The sequence below is a fragment of the Columba livia genome, chromosome 1 (genome assembly GCF_036013475.1).
Source record: "Columba livia isolate bColLiv1 breed racing homer chromosome 1, bColLiv1.pat.W.v2, whole genome shotgun sequence".
Lineage (NCBI taxonomy): Eukaryota > Metazoa > Chordata > Aves > Columbiformes > Columbidae > Columba > Columba livia.
This window is the reverse complement of record NC_088602.1, coordinates 75,016,316-75,036,852: the sequence shown is the minus strand read 5'-3', so window position 1 is coordinate 75,036,852 and position 20,537 is coordinate 75,016,316. Positions and strand designations below refer to the sequence as shown.

The 20,537-nt window shown below is 39.4% G+C and overlaps 1 protein-coding gene across 2 annotated transcripts in view; it reads left to right on the top strand.

The window, feature by feature from the left end:
• The window catches only part of LOC102094985 (uncharacterized), a 421,561-nt gene that overhangs the window by 39,359 nt on the left and 361,665 nt on the right, over nucleotides 1–20,537 (top strand). The window lies entirely within an intron of this gene.

The following is a 20,537-nucleotide window of genomic DNA, read 5'->3' as shown; positions in this document are numbered from 1 at the left end:
TGGTAAACTTTCAGAGCTCTATTTTGTCTTATGAGTGCACAAAGCATCTGTAGCAGTGGCAGTTCTGCAGAAAGCCCCACAACTTCCCCCTGAGTGGGCATGGAGCATCTTATGAGGAAACCAGGGCATAGGGGAGAAAGAGAATAAAGGCTGGTGCATGTTCACTTTGGTTTGGGATTTGAGATGCTATGGTGAGTGTTTGCTTAGGAGTTGTGGTGCAGACCTGGGACCTCTGCCCCTCACTCTAGCTCCTGTCTCTGTGGCCTGGGAAAACCTGCCCTCCCCTCTCTGACACCAGCTTTGGGAGTGAGCCAGCATGAAGAAGAGCATCTTCTAGTACATCATCTAATATGGAGAGAAGAAAGCTAATCATTGGTCCTGTTCTCCTCAAGACAGTAACAGAATAGCCATTACCTTCGATAGAACCCAGGGCCCAGCCCTACGCATGGTCCTATTTGGTGCTCAGCTGCCTTTCTCCGAGCACCGATGGGGGGAGATCTCCTCTGAACCGTGCCTCTGCAGTGTGGTACAGCTTTCGGCATCTACCTTCCACCTCAATCTGCTCACTTCACTACTATCCCCAAAACCAAAAACTTAATTTTGTTAGTAGTATTGAGCGGGTAGTTTATTATTATGTAGACTTTTTTGTCTGAGGGCCTGTTATTCATTCTGGGTGGAGGTGTTTGGCTTCATTCACGTCTGTGTCCACGTTTCAAGGATTTCCATGGTATTGACATTTCCATTGCAGGAATTTGAAGAATGTTCAATTATATGCAGGCCATGAAACATTATTTTCTTCTGTTTGCCAGTTGTTCCCTGCCAAATTTTAAACTGGGCTACTATGACTCTAAGATTTATTTTTCTTTTTTTACATACCTGCTATATTGTAATATATGCACATAGTGCACACACAAATAAAGCTCATACTGTAGCATTAGAAGACAGCACCAGATTTTATCTGGAGGATTATCGTGGGCCTTTTTCTAATTTATATAATGTTTTTGTTAATAGTGGTACCTCTTTTAAATGCCCAATAAAATACTGTAGCATTAATTTAAGTAGAAATTTCAGTCATTTTAGGTATCCCACCATTAGAACAGGTCAGGCTTTTAACAAATGTCTTAATAATTTTGCTATTAACAGGAATATTTCCTGAATTAAAATCAGGCCTCTTTGTCTCTGTCACTCATTGAAATGACCTACATATTTGGCAGATGGAGAGGACTTGCTTGTGCATTAGTACTGATTGGGTAGGGTTTTTCAGTTGTGTATTTTTGGAGGAGAGAGAAAGATTTAACAGAAGTTAACACTGTTTATTTTTTATTAATACTACAGTTGCCTTTTACAGAAAAATCATATTAGGCACATCTTACCTTTTAAGCATAGAGAACATCTAGGACGTTTCTCCTGGGCAACAGACTTCTGTCTTAATGTAAACCTTTCAGTGAAGCAGTGGACAACTTTTTTGCAATAACTCAGTTGCTGCAGAGGTTCTGGATGAAATCTCCTCTGGAGACCTGAGCTCTTCCAAGCCTTTCTGGGCACTGATGTTTTTCTGCTTAAGTATCTTCATTCCTTTTCCTGGCTTAGCGAGAGTTTTTCAGCATTATACTAAGGGTCTCGCTTAAAACGACTCGCTGACATGTTGTTATGTCAGCACATGTCTCTCTATTCTTTGAATTATTGAAAAAGACCTCTCAAGTTGAAGATTTCATTGGCTCTCATGATGACAGCAGAGCCTGAATCCTGCTGAGAAGAGGGAAACTGAGAGAGATTTAGTTGTAGATGTGGTCTGTTTATCTATTGCAAAATCACTCTTTGGTGTCTTGTGCACTGGTGCAGGTAGAAATGATTGCATATCATTTTTGTTTTAAGTTTGATTGGAATGTAACTAATTACACAAGGAAGTAGAAAAGCTCCATACATAAATGTGCTGCCTGAGGAAGCAATATATCCCACAGTCATTAGTCAAGAGATGAAGAACACAGTGGGACTGAGTGAAGTTACTTAAGGGATACATTTGACCCGCTATCTTTGTTTTTACTCTATGTACGCTGAAGGTCTAAGTCAAGGAGAGATACTAAGTTTGTCAGTTTCCATTGAAAGCAGAGAGAGCTGCAAGTTCTTAACATTTCTTCAAATCAGACTGTTTGAAGTCAAGTATATCAGTAGTGTCTGATCAAATTTAGTTACATATGTCCAACAAGTTCTCGAAATAGCAAAATGGGTAGTTATGGCCACTACAATGGGATTGTATTGCTGAAGATTTTCCTTGTTTGCAAGGGAGTTTAACTTGTCCTACCCAATGAGAACAGCCTACTGATCAGTCGACAGCCGGGACTGCTTTCCCAGTCATCTCTCAAACCATAAGGATGTTCCAGGGATTGAAGAGGCAAATTGGAAAAGGCCTTATATTATGATAAGCTTGTCCTTTACAAAATTCCCTACTGCTCCCCTGGTCTACACTCTAGGACTCTGAGTAGGGATATATGTGAAGTAGTTATGTGATGATGAGGATAATGATAATAATTAAAATATATATATATATATATGTATATATATAACAAATTTCAACTCTTAACTAAACTAGTTGCTTAGCATAATGTGAATAAATTCATATAAGGGATTTGATTTCCCTTCTTGGAACTGTAGGTCTTGTTTTATACTTAATTCAAGTAGAAGCAGAAGTCTTTCTGGAGGGACGGCCTCGTTTATTTGAACTCTTAAGACTTATTGTTAGCATGAGCTTCCAGGGATAGAGGAACTGCCATCATTCCACTTGGCCTGCTCTGTTATATTTTGCACCTGTGTGCTATCAGAGGAAAGTCACTGAGAATGCATCCACCTTTTCAGAGGAAAACAACAATTCTTGAGGTAAAAACATTGAATCATTGGGCTAATCATAATCTTACCGGCTACCAGTGTTGTCTCTTGAACAGGAAAGGAGGTTTTTAATTTATTAGAAGTTCTCTTGTAACAGGGACTGGAAACACAGTCCCATAGAATACCACTGGATGTTTATAATTTGTGTGTCTAAGCCAAAAAAAAAAGAAGCAGTGATGCCCTTTTAACATTATCTTTTAACTCTTTATTCTTGCATGAAGAATGATTGTAAGGAGTGAGAAAGACACTTAGAGACAACAGGGGAAACGAGGTGGTGCATCCTGTGCCCATTAACACTGTCAATTAGCACCATTTATCTTGAAATTTGTCCAGCTTGGAACACAAAGTATGTACATCAGGGTTTGGGCCAGACAGAAACATAGAAAATGATGGTATTTGTGGAGACACTGGCCAATGTGGGAGAGAGAGCAAAGGCACACAGTAATTCTAAAAAGAGCTGCATTTTTTGTGTGCAAAAATTTGATTATAAGATGATTCTTTCAACATAAACACAATTCTCTAAGGACTTATTAATGCTTCAGTAGCATAGTGGAAAGACTCTAGTGCAGTCCGCTTTAATAGCTTTCTGGCTTGAACCCCAATACATAATGTTCTAGTAATAGTTTATGGGTGACTGCAATAAATTGGTAGCAAGTGTTTTCCATTTTTTGGCTCTTCTTATCAGATCTGCTGGTGGAACATTTTGTTCTGAGAATATTGCAAAGGCAATTGATCTGCTTTGGATGTGTGCACAAGAGTTTTGTGTCTTTTAAAATATATGTATATGTGAGCTCTCTTGCCATGTTCAGAGATGTACAGTGTAAAGCTGGGGGCTAGTAGAATCTAAAGGGGGTTCAGAGCAGTTGGTTAGGCCCAGCAGGACTCCACCTACTCTAACTAATATTTATGCAAGTACTGCCAAAAAGGCAGAGCTTTCCTCCCCCCCCTGCCCCTTCCCTTCCCAATACTTTCATTGTTCTAGTCTTTTCATGCACTGGTGGAAAATTTGTTTCTGTCCATGCAGGAATAAAGATCTTTCACACAGGTTCATTTTAAACCCAAATGGCTTTTTGAAATAGAAAGAGACGTGGAATATTTTGCACTTAGTGGTGAGGGAAAGAGCCACTTTTGATTAGAGATGGGCCTGATATGGTCACCTTTGATTTCTTATTGGATTTGGAGCTGAACTTAACTGTAATTACAGAGTGAGATTCCATGGCCTCTATTATGCAGAACTGTCCCTCTTGGTCTTCAAATCAATTAATTCACAGCTCCAGATTGTCTCTACAGTCAGCCTAATTGAAACAGCCTGCTTTCATCTCCAGTCCCACAACCAGAAGAAGAGGTTGGTAGCTGAACCCAGATTGGAAATGTCTAGCTGCTTTCTGTGTTTAAGAGGCCAAACAAAAATGATCAGCCTCATTGCCTCTGGATTTTAATCCCCTGGATATGATAAATAAAGTCAGAGGTACTAAGTATCGGAGAGTAAGCCATTGTTATCCACTGAACATCCCATGCTTGTTCCTTGGCTCCATTTAGTTTCTTTAAACAGCTAGTGTGCTGGCTCTTTGCACAATCAGCCAACATAGCTTGTAGATTAGATTCAAAATGAAATGGGTACATTTCTCCAAGCTAACATTAAACACATGTAAAATTAAAGGACAGCTGAATACCTCCTTCATTCCTTTAATCTTCTGCATGTACTGGAACATTTGTTTTATATAAAGGTTATGTTACAAAAATACTGGACTTGGGGCAAAAATCAAATCTTGAAGAATGTAAACTGAAGTCTGGAGATCTCTAAAGCACAGAGTGAATAGACACTTGAGAAATATTTGAAGTAACAGAATGTGGACTTTGCCCAGTTAATGTTAAAAGTATCCCAAATGACAGCAGGGGAGTCAGTTTGGTTGTCATACAAAGCTGCAGAGAGAGCTGGAGATGAACAGAAAGTACTGAAAATCTGGCCCTGAGACAATAAATGGAAGTGCTAAGTGGATGAGAGTGAGAACTGACGAAGGAAGTTAGAAATGGAGAAGTGCAAAATAAGGGTTGTCATACCAGAACCACTTCTAATGGTGTTTACACTCTCATAAGCCTAACAAACGTGGATATTTCTTCTCTGATGCATGCTAGCCATATTATAGAAGCGTGCTAGGGACTCGTAGAAGGAGAAGAGCATCTGAATAAAAGTATGCAGCTGACTCTGACCACAGAGATTCAGTGGTACTTTTAGGCAGTTCCCATCCTGCAGCTCTTGTCTCCTTTCACTGCCTGTTTTGAACAGGGATCTTTTCTCCTTGTTTGCTTATTTAACCAAGTGATTAAGATAATACTATCAACTACTTGGAAGTGCTACCTTAAACAGTTTGATTTTCTTATTTTCCAGGGGAAAACCAAACCCAACCCATGTTCAGATACAGTTGTGGGAATCTGTTGCATATTGCATTCATATATTATAGGAGCTGAAGTTTTCCATCCTGTCTAACAGAAGACAGTTCTCAAGCACGGCTGCTAATGATGCACTAGACTGGCTCTTTCTGTCCACAAATAGAAATTTGTCCCATATCCTGCTAAGGATTCTGGGCAGGGTTGCCCAGTAGGTAATTTCCTGTAGTAAACATTACAATAATTAGAGTTATCGTTCCAGAGCACTGAACTTTCAGTATCTTTTATTACTGCATCACAGAAATCATACAAGAAGCAGCCACAGTCAGACAAAGCTGTTGTTATTAATTTCAGTTGTGCTAAAGCAAATATACCATATGAAAAATACAGAAATTAGATGGTCCTGGATTTCTAACCATTTATATTATTAACATGCCCATGAAATAAATGTGCAACAAAAAGCATGCAACTGAAGACCAAAAATTGTATTCCAAGAAGAATAGCTAAAAACTAATTTCCAAAAAAATCCCACTGCTTTCTTATGCTTCTATTATTTATGAAGTAGTTTATTTATTTTTACTAAGGAGCAGGTTTATATGTATGTTTTTAGGAAACTACTCACATGACAGACAATCAGTAAAGTCTAGTGTAATAGATAATATTAGAATGAATATAATATTTAAATTGGCAAAATTCAGAAACGTGGTGATGTTGAGAATGCAAAATGAGCAGCCCTGCAAGAAGACTCAGTGAGATTTGGTTCAAGTCATCTTGCTGGTTTATAGATGGAAATATTTTCCTGATTTTTTTTTTTTTCGATAGGTCAGAAGCAGAGAATTTGAGGGAGAATGTTCTATTAAAAATCAGTGAAAGCAGGAAAAGAAATTCGTGAGGTGTGTTCCTTTTATGTTTACTGTATTCCTTCGCTGTATAAAGTGGTCTACTTACAGTGCCATGATATGTTTGGAATAAACAGTAGAGTGCTATATTTCACTGTAAGGTCTGTCTATAGAAAGTGCTGGCTCTCAAATCAGCTGTTTACATTTTTTTGAAAAAGCTCCCATCTGTTACATCAAACTTGTTAATATAGGTCTACAGGATACAATAACATTAATGCTTTGCATATCCAAATGAAATGTCAGAGTCCAGTTGCAGACACCGAATTCGCATGTGGCAGTGTCCTGAATCCACCTCTTCAACTAACAGGCCATTTAATAATCCATGTAAGTATCTATAGATGTCTAAGTCTTTGAAGGTCTGTGAGGGGCCAGATGTACAAATGCAGTTACAACATCAAATCCTCACAAAAGCCTTTCCACCACGCTAGCATGACCACAGAAAATTTGGCCTCGTTTTTTTTGGCTGCGCAGCTACAGCACCGTCAAGACCTATTTAGAGTGAAAATAGGCTTGGTAAGGGTAGTCTCTGAGCTTCATGCTGTTTCCACTGAAGTTAAAGGCAAAGTGATCCCGTAAATAGAGATATACCTCATTTCCATGTGTATTTTGCCCCTCTTTTGAAGGAAAAAAAAAGAAGCCAAACCAAAAAAACACAGACTTTATTGGTTGTTTTGTTTATGTTTTGTCATGGTTTGCTTTGTTTCCATTTCAAACATAACTGAGTCCTTGATATTTTTATTTCTCGTATGAGCTACTATAATTTATTATTATAGTAGCCATCTGACTAGAATGAAGATGTATGCCCCTGTTTTGATCCTTGTAATGATGGAGGGTGCAATGTAAGTTTGTTATATTACCTTTCTTGTTTCTACTCTTTTGTATCCATGGTTTTTTAATTTACATTGCATTGTGAATGAAAACTCTTATCTTCTGTTATGTTTTTTTCCTGCCACTCAAATTTTACATCGACACAAAAGGTTTGTTCTTCAGTTCGTGTTCAGTATTTGGTCACGTTCATTATGAGATGTATCTAGAATACACAGATCACATATTATACATAAAATAGCATTTCTCACTGCATTTTCCTTGATATCTTATTATTAAGGGCTATTTTTTCATGGATAGAAACCCAGTCTATGCATAAAACTGCATTCAGATGAGCTTTGCACATCTAATAATATCTATTTTTATTACGAAATGCTCGATGATCAACAGTAATTTCAAGTACAATGGTAATAAATCATATTACTTGTAAACACAATGAAGCTGGTTAAATAGGACTATGCAGAGGGTTAATAGTCCAATAATAATTAAAATAATCTTCTTCAATTCAGTAATAACTTAGGCCACCTGCCTTCATCCAGCCCCCAACACCACCCTCAGTACTCCTTAAAAATATTCACATTACAGACAATCTTGTGTAACAGATTAACATAACATATCTGGAGCATTACTCAGATTTTTGGGCAGTGGCAATCTGAACATGTTCATAAGTTAAGCTTTCTTTTCTTCACAGCATCCTGCTATTAACGCTTGACTTTTTTTAGTTGTTGTGGCTCGACACAACAGGGAAGCGCTGCCTATGGTGTCGCAGGGAGGGCTGTCTAAGTTTGTGCATCGGAGGGACTCTGCTGAACAGAAATGCTCAGTGTTTTAAGGGGCTCACACAGATAAACTCAATAGTGTAAGGACTGAAATTTTACACTCAATTTTAGCTTTAAATGGCCGTGATACCTTTTACTCAGGATAGCAGATTACACAAATATGGATCCGTAGGTAGATATGCAAGAGAGACTTTTAAAATGCAGGGGTTTTTTTTCTTTAGAAAAGAAGATGTAATGTCCGTGGGTCAAAAACAGTAACATTATAATCTAACACAAGACTGGAAGTTAGGAAGCCTTTTGTTTTCTTCTTCTGTTCTTTATCTCACTCTGACTCATTTTTTGGGTAGGTTTTTCTTACTTGTAAAGTAGGAGTTGTGCCAGTGAGATTTGTGATGAGAAGTGTTTGGGGCACCAGTTATTATTGTTGAAGTATGATACAGTCTTTTATTTATGGTCCTTTTTTTTTTAGGTGACCAGACCTAGAAACAAAATAACTCTTTGCTATAAATGAGATGTAACATATAAGACCCATATTTTTGGTAACAGATTTCATCTTATCTGTTGGTAAAATAATTGGCCTCTGTAAAGAATCAGTAAGCAAACAGCCGAGCAATTTTTGCTAGTACATATCGTAATTCCCATTTTAAAAATTACTTAATAAAGATTGCTTTTTAAATAGAGCTATTTGGGTATATCAGGGGCACGTTGTACTAAATAAAAAGAGGAAGAAAAAATCCCTCTGTCTTTTGAAAGAGACCATTTAGCCTCTGAACATATTTGCTCCTCACTAAATAATAGATGTTATTCTCAGATAAATAGAACATGGTCTGTATCCTTCTGTTGGAAAGTGTTTTGTTTTGTCTGAATACTTCACCCACTCCATCTACCTGCCTCCAAAACAACAAGCAGATTTGGCTAGTATGTGTTGTAAGTAAATTTTAGGAGTGTCATATAAATTATTAATGTAATAAAGTTAATATTTAAATAAGCTTTTAATCATTAACAGAAGTGGAAAGTTCAGAGTTAAGATATTCTTTTTCCTCCCCATAAAAATAAACATTAACAAATCAGTCTCATTCCTATGCATAATGCTGGTTGCTCTGGTTTGAAAAGTTAACGGTAGTAGATGGATATGAAGATATTACTCTGGCAAAGTATTAACATTACTTTCATGCCCTAAAAAAAAGTCCAAAAGTGTTCTTGACATGTTAGTACCCGCAGTAGAAATTATTAGCATTAGCATTATTAGCATTTGGTTATTTGCATCACTGAGTTAACGGAGAGCTTTTCCGTTTGTTTTCTCATCCTCTTACCTGGAGAAAGAGTTGAGGCCACTGTGGTTTTTTGATAGCTCTTGTTTGTTAAGCATAGCTGTCTTTGGAACAGGCAGTTCAAATAAATAAATTGTGCATTTATGGAAGAAGGTGGTTAAGATTTGCAATGCAAATTTATTCCTAGGAAAAGCCACTCCGCTACTTTTGCTCAGGAAGATCCTTCTGCTCTTTGATAAATGAGCTGGTCGGCTGCTGCTGTGCTTCCTGGTGGCAGGATCTGCGATCGGAGTCCTGCTCTGTACTGTCCCTCTCCCTTCCCTCAACCGCAAAACACTGAGAGCTTGGTCTTTAGCCACTGCATTACGCATTGATTCTTCTCTGTCGGTAACAGATAACCATTTATAATTGTGATACAAATACTGGTTGGGGAACTGTTAGCATATTACTTTCATTTTAAACAGATCACCTTGCTAAATCTGAGAAGCATGAGCATGATAGCAGAGTTTTTAGCTGTTGGCTCAGTGCTCGCTGGTGGGCTTGTGATAAGCATGTATGATTCAGGCTTGTTCGCTACACAGCGATGCCTTGTTTTGAAGCAAGACTTCCGTGCTTTTACTTTTGCCTAATGTGTGCTTTTTGCCAGTAACTGAAGAAAGAGGAGAAGCTTGAATTTGCAAAATCTGAGCTCAAGATAGCTTTTTCATTCCCTTTAGGACTTGGAAAGTGATTGAGTGAAAGTGCTGGTATTTCTTCATGTGACTCCATTGTTGTCCTTGTCCTGTGATTTCTTTAGAGAACTCCTTCCCAGGTTTTATTTGGCAAAACCACTGAAATACATTACTTAACCTTCTATGAATAGAATGGAAGCTGTTAGTCTAAGTCAGTCTTCCGTGGGAGAGACAAGACAATGTATCTTTCATTATGGTTTTCTGTTTTAATGTTCCAAGAGGCATCACTTTAATTTTGCGTTAACCAGTTTTCATTTTGGAAGAGCTATTTGAAATACTACTGTACAGTTACTTCAGAGCTTCAAGATCGTACCATGTAGTATAGTGCCAGGCTTCTCTGATGTCTGCAAATATACATAGAAAAGTCAGGCATTTTTGGGCCCCCAAATCTGATGTCTGGGTTGACAGAGAAAACGGTAGAAGCATTTCTGGTTTTTAAAAGTTGTTTCAGCCACAGACAGGTTCATTTTCACTGGGATTCCAGAGGTATTGCCTTTTCTGAATAGAAGAACATGTGATCAAAGTCTGACAGCAGACTTTTATCTCCTTCCTTGGAAAAAATCTCATTTTGATGTGAGTTTTATTTATAACCGTTATTTATATTGTGACAGTATCTTGAGTATTCCTACTGGGTTTCCACTCTGGGCTAAGAGCAACACAAATCTCAGCTAGCCCTAGCAACTCATGGCCATTTGTTTGGCCTGCCAGTAGCTCAGGAAATGGTGGTCAACTGTTAGGCTTCCCAGGCTCTAAGAAGCAACGAGTTCTGTTGGTCTCATTTGTCAGTGCACTAATGGGCCTAACTTTCCTAACTTTCTGTGTGTGTGTGCTGACTAGTCAGCATGTACAGACCTTGGCCAGTCGCCGTTTTGCCTCTTAGAAATGATATCAAGGGAGCACTGAAGAGAGATCTGCTTTCTGATAGGATAGGAATATAGATCTCCATGATCTAAACATGAGTCATATAGTCTTGGCATCTAGGCTGGATGAAAGGAACAGGAAGAAGAAAGGGAGAACCTTCTCTGGTGATTGACTTAGCCTTGTATTTGAGAAGCAAAGAAATCACCCTCTCAAGATGCTCACCCTGTTCCAGTGGTGAAAGGAGCAGCCTAGACAACAGTGTCTTTTAGATGGTCAAAATTAGGTGAGATGACTTTGCCCTTAATGCCTCTATGTTTTTATTTTACTGCTTGCAAATTGAGGATAATCGAGTTCTATTTGGTTTTGCTTTGAAATTCTTTGCGATTCTTAGAGTTACGCAAATGCAAAGTAGCATGATGTTTGGAATTGCTAAGTTAATGAGGCAGTTGTAATACTGTTTTTTTCAGAGTGGACTTTATATTAATTAATAGAGAGGAAGGAAGCCTTTGTTGTTAAAGCAGTGGAGTGTAACTTGAGATAAAAGTTCGGCACTGTGTGCTGTCTCAGATTTCCTGAGTAACTCCAAACTGTGTGTCCCATCTCATCTGAAAAAGTAGTTCCTGCTCTTTCACTCTTTGGCTGGCATATCTAAAAAGATTTTTTCTAGTGATAACTGTCTCCCAGTCTGTGTTACTGCAGGGCCCAATATGTCGATCTCACTGCAATCTCAAAACTCTACTGCAATATAAATAATTTATTACTCAAAAACATAGTTTTGTTCTATATATTTCAGAAACTTTGTTTTCTTTCATTTAACATAAGACGGCAAAAACCTGGATAATCCTTGAAAAATGGAGGTAATTTTGTGCAAGTTTGAGGAAAGTGTAGATTAAAGTTATATATGTAGGTCATATTAGAATAATAATATCAAGTGGATCACCTGTTTTGAGGGGTATCACCTCAAGAAACAGGTTTTACTACATGAAGTATTTGTACTAAAGTGTTCTTACTTTTAAAAACTCATTACTGTATAGTAAGCAGTGAGTTAAATTCATCCTTGAATCTCATTGATTTTGTAAGATTACAGCAAAGGTTAGTTTGATCCAGAACTATCCATTCACGGCTGGTGAATTTTCAGCTGAAATGGTAGAGTCCCTTTTGGAAGGTTTCCTTCACTTCTTAATCTGTACAAACTTTGTTCTATAAAATATGAGGCATTCTTGTAATAGAGATATGTACTAGCTTGCAATGTAGCTCCTAATGTGGTTTTAAAACAAATGCTATATATTGATATATCTCGGCTAAGGTTTTTACTAAATCAACTGTCCTCATGTCCTTAAAGCAGGATGAATGTTAGAACTAAAAATGTCTTACTGATCTGAATATCCCAGTCCTCATGCTGATTAATATAATAGTTATTTTTGTAATAATATAAAATTTTAATTAGGCCCATTTTTTTTTACTTGGTTTCTATGTACCATTTTTTACATATTAATCATTATAAAAATAAATACTTTATCTGTAATGAATGAAATAAATTATAGGAAAATAAGGGGAAAAAGTGATGTCAGGATCAGAACTGTATTGTGGGTGTCATTTAGTACTCTTTCAAGTTTGTACTTCTAGTTCCCCTTATGTTTAGTCTAGAGGAGTGTATTGCAGCATGAAGGAACTGTTTTGTGTCCAAAAGTCATTGCAAAGTGGCAAATACTGAATTTTTAATGTCCCCCACTGAATATGACTGGGGAAAGACACATTTTCTAAGAGGTTTTGTAGGTTGTTTTGTTTTGTGGGCTTTTTCCTGGAGGAAATGCGAACTGAATTTCTCTATTGCAAGGCATTTTAGGGTGTGTCATGTAAGAGTTGTACACGTTTTGGGGTAATTTTGAAAAAAACAGTAAAGTATGAGAATAAAAAGAATGTGAAATAGGCTCGATTTTGTTTTATTTTTTGTTTTTCAAAATAAAAATGGTTTTGAATGTCATTTGGTGAAACATCAACTGAAGATACTGAGAAAAGCTTTGGAATTGATATTTTGTCAGGGATTGTAATAAACAGTAAGGGTCCTTTGTAATAGTACTGAAAATGCTTCACAAGTAGAAAAAGATGCTTTTGCTGAGATCATACATTTTTACAGAAATCAAGGTTAGTATTTACTTAAGTCTTAGCATCTATCTTAGCTACCTCATTACATAAGGTTTTACAGATGCATTGATAAATTACAGAGCAGAATATAAAAAACTAAACCATATTGATGACAAACAAGATTCTTTGCTTTTTGATGGACTTTTCCTTCTTAAATGGGATCTCACGGGCTTCAGAGGCAACTGGAGACAATTTGTCCAGGAAAGTTATCATCCTTCCTTCACCTGTCAGATGATCTCAAAAAAGCATATTCCTGGTAAGTGTCAATGATTTGCTTGTTAGAGATCAAGGCCTGTCAGGGTTAAGGTATAAGCCTTTTTTATCCCCCGGGAAAAGCTACTATACCTACTTTCCTGATGAAATTTAACAAGGGAAAGTGTAGAGTCCTGCATCTGGGCAGGAACAACCCCAGGTTCCGGTATAGGTTGGGAAATTACATATTAGAGAGCAGTGTAGGGGAAAGGGACCTGGGGGTCCTGGTGGACAGCAGGATGACCATGAGCCAGCACTGTGCCCTTGTGGCCAGGAAGGCCAATGGCATCCTGGGGTGTATTAGAAGGGGGGTGGCTAGTAGATCGAGAGAGGTCCTCCTTCCCCTCTACTCCGCCCTGGTGAGACCACATCTGGAATATTGTGTCCAGTTCTGGGCCCCTCAGCTCAAGAAGGACAGGGAGCTGCTGGAGAGGGTCCAGCGTAGAACAACGGAGATGATGAAGGGAGTGGAGCATCTCCCTTATGAGGAAAGGCTGAGGGAGCTGGGGCTCTTTAGTTTGGAGGAAACTGAGGGGTGACCTTATTAATGTTTATAAATATATAAAGGGTGAGTGCCATGAGGATGGAGCCAGGCTCTTCTCGGTGGCAAACAATGATAGGACAAGGGGTAATGGGATCAAGCTGGAACACAAGAGGTTCCACTTAAATTTGAGAAAAAACTTCTTCTCAGTGAGGGTGCCAGAGCACTGGAACAGGCTGCCCAGGGAGGTTGTGGAGTCTCCTTCTCTGGAGACATTCAAAACCCACCTGGACATGTTTCTGTGCGACCTCACCTAGGCGTTCCTGCTCCAGCAGGGGGATTGGGCTAGATGATCTTTTGAGGTCCCTTCGAATCCCAAACATACTGTGATACTGTGATATTTGTTTGAAGGGTATATAGTAAAATGAGTCACTTGTGTCTAATATGACTGAAATGATTTGAAAGTTAAGAAGGATCTGGCTGAAGTAAATAAGCTAAAACCCTTCTTCTACCCTTCCAAGGTGGTAAGAATTGCACCAGAACTGCTTATGGGTCTTTTCACGTAGGCCTGATTCTGATGAGGCTGAAGGATTTTCCCTTATCTGGCCCTTACAAATGCCTGCTGATGTAGATTTGATTCACTTTGTAAATAGGAGGGGCACGACAAACAGTATACTTTTCCTCCTAACTAAGTGCTAAACTCAAAATCTCCTTTCTAAGGGTAATTATTTGTAATTATGCAGTGAGAAAATTAGAAGGGCCAAAGCCCAATTAGAGCTTAATGTGGCTACTGCTGTAAAAGGGAACAAAAAATGCTTCTATAAATCCATCAGCAACAAAAGGAGGGCTAAGGAGAATCTCCACCCTCTGGTGGATGCAGGGAGGAACATAGTGACAGAGGATGAGGGAAAGGCTGAAGTGCTAATAGCACTTTGCCTCAGTCTTTAATAGTGAGACCATTTGTGCTCCAGGTACCCAGCCCCTGAGCCAGAAGACAGGGATGGGAAACAGAATGAAGCCCCAGTAATGCAAGGGAAAACAGTTGGTGACCTGCTAGATCATTTAGACACACACAAGTCTATGGGCCAGATTTGGTACACCCAAGGGTGCTGAGGGACCTGGCAGAGGTGATCACCAAGGCACTTTGAACTATTTATCAGCAGTCCTGGCTAACCGGGGAGATCCCAGTTGACTGAAAGTTGGTGAACGTGATGCTCATCTACAGGAAGGGCCAGAAGGAGGATCCGGGGAATTATAGGCCTGTCAGTCTGACCTCGGTGCCAGGGAAGGTCATGGAGCAGATCATACTGAGTGCCATCTTGCAGCATGTACAAGACAACCAGGTGATCAGCCCCAGTCAGCATGGGTTTATGAAAGGCAGGTCCTGCTTGACCAACCCAATCTCCTTCTGTGACAAGGTGACCTGCTTAGTGGATGAGGGGAAGGTTGTGGATGTTGTGTACTTGGACTTCAGTGAAGCCTTTGACACCATTTTCCACAGCATTGTCCTGGAGAAACTGGCAGCTCATGGCCTGGACAGGCAAACTCTTTTGCTGGGTAAAGAACTAGCTGGTTGGTCAGACCCAAGGAGTTATGGTGAATGGAGTAAAATCCAGTTGGTATCTGGTCACGAGTGGTGTTCCATAGGGCTCGGTATTGGGGCCAGTTCTGTTTAATCTCTCTACCAAAGATCTGGATGGGGGGATTAAGTGCACCCTTAGTGAGTTTGTAGCTGACACCAAATTGGGTGGGAGTGTTGATCTGCTGGAGAGTAGGAAGGCCATGCAGAGGGATCTGGACAAGCTAGATCACTGGGCTGAGGCCAATTGTATGAGCTGTAACAAGGCCAAGTGCCGGGTCCTGCACTTGGGTCACAACAACCCCAGGCAACGCTACAGGCTCCAGAGTGGCTGGAAAGCTGCCTGGCAGAAAAGGATCTGGGGGTGTTGATTGACAGCCGGTTGAATATGAGCCAGCAGTGTGCCCAGGTGGCCGAAAAGTCCAACAGCATCCTGGCTTGTATCAGGGAATAGTGTGGCCAGCAGGACTAGAGAAGTGATTGTGCCGCTGTACTCAGTGCTGGTGAGGCTGCACCTTGAATCTTGTGTTCAGTTTTGGGCCCCTCACAACAAGAAAGACACTGAGGTGCTGAGGAGAGTGAAGAGAAGGGCAACAAAGCTGGTGAGGGGCCTTGAGCACAAGTCTGATGAGGAGCGGCTGAGGGAACTGGGGTTATTTAGCCTGGAGAAAAGGAGGCTGCGGGGAGACCTTTTCGCTGTCTACAACTACCTGAAAGGAGGTTGTAGCATCATGGAGGGTGTTGGTCTCTTCTCCCAGGTAACAAGTGATAGAACAAGAGGAAATGGCCTCAAGTTGCACTAGGGGAGGTTTAGATTGGATATTAGGAAAAACTTGTTCACGGAAAGGGTTGTGAAGCCTTGGAACAGGCTGCCCAGGGAAGCGGTGGAGTCACCATCCCTGGAGGTGTTTAAAAGACATGTAAATGAGATTCATAGGGACATGGTTTAGTGGCAGGTTAACAGTTGGACTCTATGATCTTGAGGGTCTCTTCCAACCAAAATGATTCTATGATTCTATGATTCTAATTTCTGAACACCTATACAACCAGAATGGCTATAGCTATAGCCGGATAACTGGGATCCCTGGTCAGAGCTGCTCTCCAGCTCTTCCAGGAAAATTTGGATCTCATTTGGCCGAGTGATTCTTCCTTGGTACCACCTGCTGCTCATATGCACTGGGCATCCTTCCCTGGGGCTTCCAGCTAGCATCGTGTAAGTACACACTGGAAAGACTGCATAATTCATGAGGTCATAACTAACTTCATGAAGAATGTCCTGAAAGGACTCCTAAAATCAAAGAAAGATCTTACTTTGTCTTTTGGGTCTCGTGAAATACAAAAGTTTTTGGTAGGATTTGCTATATGCTTTGTTGCAGTCGTCTCTACCATGAAACTTCAGCAGTTAAGACAGTCACCTTTCCCTTCAGCTGGACATCTGCTGTGGCTTCCAGAGGAAAATTTGAAATCAAAAGTTAAAGGGATGAGCATTATGCCTATATCCCGAATTTTGCCTTTTTGGTCTGCCAAAGTATGTATAAGATAGCCTTTAACTCCATCATCAAATACATTTTTATAATTTTTTCCTACATCTCTTCTGCTTATCCTTATTTTCTGTAGCATTAGGTTTACGTAGAAATACATGTATTACTTATGCACTGTTCTTTATGTGTCAAACAGAATTTGTAAGTCATTTATGTGAGCGGTACACAGTAAACCGTTTTCACACAGTGTACTAAATATTAAATATACAGCATAACATGCTAATAAAATGTTGCTAACATAAGTAGGCCACCTAAATTAGAGCCTAAGCCAGCTCTGTGATTAACTGTCTCATCTCCTGAATTGCACCTTTGGAAGGCTTCAGTAGGGGAAAAAAAAAAAGTGTAGTACATAAATATTGACAAAATTGTTAAGATTTAAAACCAGGAAAAAAACCCAAATGACGTTGGACCATTATAGCAATTAAGAGTAAATTAATAAATGTTATCAGATATCACATTTGTAAGCGTTTGTAGCAATGATGAGGGAATAGTAGAATGTGAATACCTTGTTAAATATTATCATAATGCTCTTGTGAAGACTTCTGCTTGTATGTGAAACTTTAGAGTAGATTTTTAGTGCTGCGTCTCATATGTGCAGCTTCAGCACATATGCATATGTCTTTATTAATCCAGGGCTTCAAAAGCAACATTACAGAATCATTTCCAAAGAAAAGCTAGTTAAGAAAAGTTCAGATTCATAACCACATTTCTTCTGTGATGGTAATATAGCTTTTTTTTCTGGATGGTAATGACTGTATGATGGCCTGAGTTTGCTGAGGAGGAAACAGCATTGTTTTACCCTACTGAATGCTGGAGACTTCAAAGGGTATGTGCTGACTTCAGCAGGTATAGAAATGTTGCTGGTTTATCCAGCAAGGAGCTTGGAACTTCCCTCATTTTCAGTATATCACCGGGAAAGTCTGTGACACATCAGCACTGGGTTTGGCCGGACAGTGTGTCAGAAGGAGGGAGAACATAGAGATGGACTCAGATGGACTTCAGGCCTAGAACAACATCTTGTTGGATCGTCAGGGACTGGTGGCATTGACCTTTTTTATTTCGTTTGCGGAACTGACAAGATTTACTTCAGATGGGTAGCTTAATTCAATTTAAAAAGTGGGATTGTACCTGGGACTATTTTATCCTTTATTGTAGATTTTTTGTCTGGTTCTCCCTCTGAATCTAGCATGTTCCTAGCAGACGTACAGAAACAGGAGAGGGTGCATATGCCTCACAAGAATCTCATTTTAGTTCAATTGCAAGTCAGAAACAGCCAGCTCATTCACTAGCAATCATGTGAATATGGGATCTTTATACTAAAACTTTTATTTCTGTATTTAAAATTCCACCAGGGTTCAGTGAGCAAAAGGTATTTTGGGGTTAATAAGAAATGCATATTCTTCAAAACAACCCCACCTCCAAAAACAAAGTCCACAGCCTTATAAAATGTCTGTTTTGTGTCCTAAAATAAAACATGTATTTCATGCTCTAAAAGTCTGAGGTTTGTAGCTGAAAAAGATTAAGTAAATAATTCAGAGTTTGTTGTGTTTACCTGTTAATAATTAAGCAGGTTAGTCTGTGTACTTTTTATAGACATTGAGATTTATTTATTTATTTTTATTTACTGGGCTCATGTTCTGATTTTTAAATTTGAAGACTTTTCTGCCAAGGAAGAGATCACGAGAGAAAAATGCATCAAGGAGTTAAGTGTTGCACAGGAAGCAAAATCTGTAGGGATGCATAGTCTCTGGAGAGAATGGAGAACTGTCATCTCTTGCTTCCCTTCTGCATTCTTCCAGACTAGTCTCTAGTGCTTTGAGGGAATTAAATTTTAAAGGTGATAATGATTTTTCAGACAAAAGCAGCACCTTTGATTCCTGCTTTGTGATGCCAGTGACCAGGGATAGAGGAGTCTGTCTTTATTACAAGGTGACATTTGGTTCATCTCAGTCAAAGGAAAGTTGCAGCCTTGTTCTTTTTCAGAAATAGAACAGAAATTTTAAGGAAAAATCAGGTAACAAGACACATCCTGTATCTGTTTTCTTGTCATGTGAGCGAGTTACAGTCTAGTGAAAGGTTGAAAGCTGACAGCTGTAAAGTCTAAAATCTTTGTTGTTTGAGGAGGTGCAGAGAGGCCGACAGCAGCATGAGCTGCTCTCCCAGGCACCTTTAGATCCATCTGTTGCGGGATTGCACCGTGCGGCCGCTGAGGGTTTAGTCCAAGTGGGTCAGTCAGGGCATCTTTGTTTTCGGCGGTAATGAACAGGCCAATAGGTTCCCCTTGAACCTCAGTATCTGTCACTTGAGCAAAGAATGTGATGAGCAGCAAAATAATTCAGTGGTTTCGATCCAGTAATTGTTAGTTGCTGTTTACGTAGTCTAGACCTACGTATAGATTGAAACAGGGAATGGGAAGAGATTTGTGTTTAGGTTTGGTTTTTAACCCCCTCCCTTGCCAGGCAGTGATCCACCCCACTGCTAATTACATTCCCTTCCTGCCTTAAGCAAAGTTGTTGCCCAATGTTTTTGAATGTTTGAACTGTTCCTTAGGTCTTGGCAGAATGAGATACCGTTTGATATTTTCACTCACCTTTTCCAGAGGGGAGAGAAAGCACAGGATAGTGAGAAAAGTCAGTTGAAATGATTGGCATTAAAAGACAAAAGCTGCTGAAATGTTGAGAGTGATCTTTGGACTGTATATGAAAAATCAAAGATTTAAAAAGACTGTTTATGTGAGAATTAATAGCCTGATTTTGTTGACAGTTGAAGTCTTCATCTGTTACCATGGCATGTTTTAATTCACTGTCTGCATTGGTATTTCCTGCTGAAGAAATACATGGGCTAGTTGCTAGTACCTCTAATATTAAAAATGCCATTTGCTTCTCCTGTTCCTGGGGATGATTTCTGTTTATGTGAAGTTATGGCACATAAAGTTAAAAGGAGGTTAACCTGGTAGATAGTGTTACAGATGTTCCCATCCCTCCATCTTGTGACTGTTGCCATCAAAGGTCATTGTATCCTGGGCCTAGACAGTTAATCTAAGTCTTCCATGGAAATAAATATGGGCAGATAGTCCTTAGAATTTAGAAGCACACAGGAATCTTATTTTCTGAAAGACTTTTTCATGTGTTAAGAATGGTACTGTAACACTGCTGTTTCATGAAAATTTTTCCATACATGTGCAAAGCTTTGTTTCCTGCAAAAAAGCCAATTCATATACAGTTCATTAGCTTGTACTTGCAGGTCAGGTCAGTGGTCTGCTTTGGGCGGTTGTTTTAAAAAATTCTCCAAAATCTTCCTTTATCATGGAGTTTCTTTTCTAATTTCTTGCCTTGTTTTTCTGCCAGTGGCTGTGGCAACTGGAAGAAAAATGTTCCTCATATCACAGAATCACAGAATGGTTGGGGTTGGAAGGGACCATTTAGTTTAATGATAGTAATTTGATTTATTCCTTCCCCTTACCCCCACCCCTGACAGACAGGCTTGACTCATTAAACAAGTTAAAGAGATCTCTCCTCTAGTTCTCAGTGGACCAAAGTCCATATGACAAAAAATGTTACTATGATCAGTAGAAACTGGTCTGTGGTTGTAAGTCCAATGAAAGAGTGAACCATCCCTCAACATGGTTCCTCAGTTCAAGGCTGAGGGGCAGTGATGAGCCTGTGTGAGTCAATCTGTTCTGCTGCTGGAAGTACTGTCCTGGAAATGAGAGGATTTCAAGCTTTAAGCCTGCCAGATTAGACTTTTCCATAAGCATTAAATTCATACACAAGTCTTTTTTTAAAAAAAAAAAAAAAAATAGAACATTGCTGTGATGCATTGTCCATTTTGCTAAGGACATACTTTACCCAATGTTCGTGCCAGGTTGACTGAATCTCAAAAGAGACCAAGAGATTTACTGG